The 689-nt window shown below is 27.4% G+C and overlaps 1 protein-coding gene across 1 annotated transcript in view; it reads left to right on the forward strand.

Annotated features, from left to right (window-relative positions):
* The window catches only part of LOC103309076 (GATA zinc finger domain-containing protein 14-like), a 15520-nt gene that overhangs the window by 667 nt on the left and 14164 nt on the right, over positions 1 to 689 (forward strand). The gene's annotated exons all lie outside the window — the stretch shown is intronic.

Here is a 689-nt window from a genome sequence, read left to right on the forward strand (position 1 = left end):
TTATAACAATTTATAATTAACTATATTCTATAATGCATTAAATTTTGTTCTATTTTTTTTTCTAAAAATAAATTATCAAATATTGTAAATTTCGTCAGAATATCAGAACAGTGGCGTGACGAACTCAAAATTGTGGTGAGGCAAAAATTTTTACTGACCACCCACCCTTCAAAATCTCTCATAAGACCCTCAGTTCATCAAAACACACACAAAAAAAAAAAAAAAACTCACTTCAAAAATTGTTTTCAAATAGGTACCTTTGAACATTTTCCACAAAAGAAAATAACAATAATTATGTTTATGTAGGTTCCCTTAAAAGCTCTCTGTCATTCTATATTTTAGACCAAAATACATCCCTAATAATTTCTATTAGTACGCCCAAACAGTTGAAAAATGGAAAAAAATTGTACTTTGAAGATTGAATTTCAAATTTGTGAAAAGCAAGTGACACAGATAATGTAGTTAACTTTCTTAATCCATTTTCAAAACATTAATTTAATTGATTCATTCATCTCGGCGTACCAATGGACCTTGCTAACGTCTTTGAAGAATGTATTATGTAAATTAAGGGGTTACAATACGTTATTTTGTTGCATATTTTGTGTCAAAATACATATCTAAATATTTATTGCCTAATTGATTTATTGATTCAACAATTAATAAATGTAAGAAGAGAGGTTCCTCTAAAG

The sequence above is a fragment of the Acyrthosiphon pisum genome, unplaced genomic scaffold (assembly GCF_005508785.2).
Source record: "Acyrthosiphon pisum isolate AL4f unplaced genomic scaffold, pea_aphid_22Mar2018_4r6ur Scaffold_632;HRSCAF=1084, whole genome shotgun sequence".
Lineage (NCBI taxonomy): Eukaryota > Metazoa > Arthropoda > Insecta > Hemiptera > Aphididae > Acyrthosiphon > Acyrthosiphon pisum.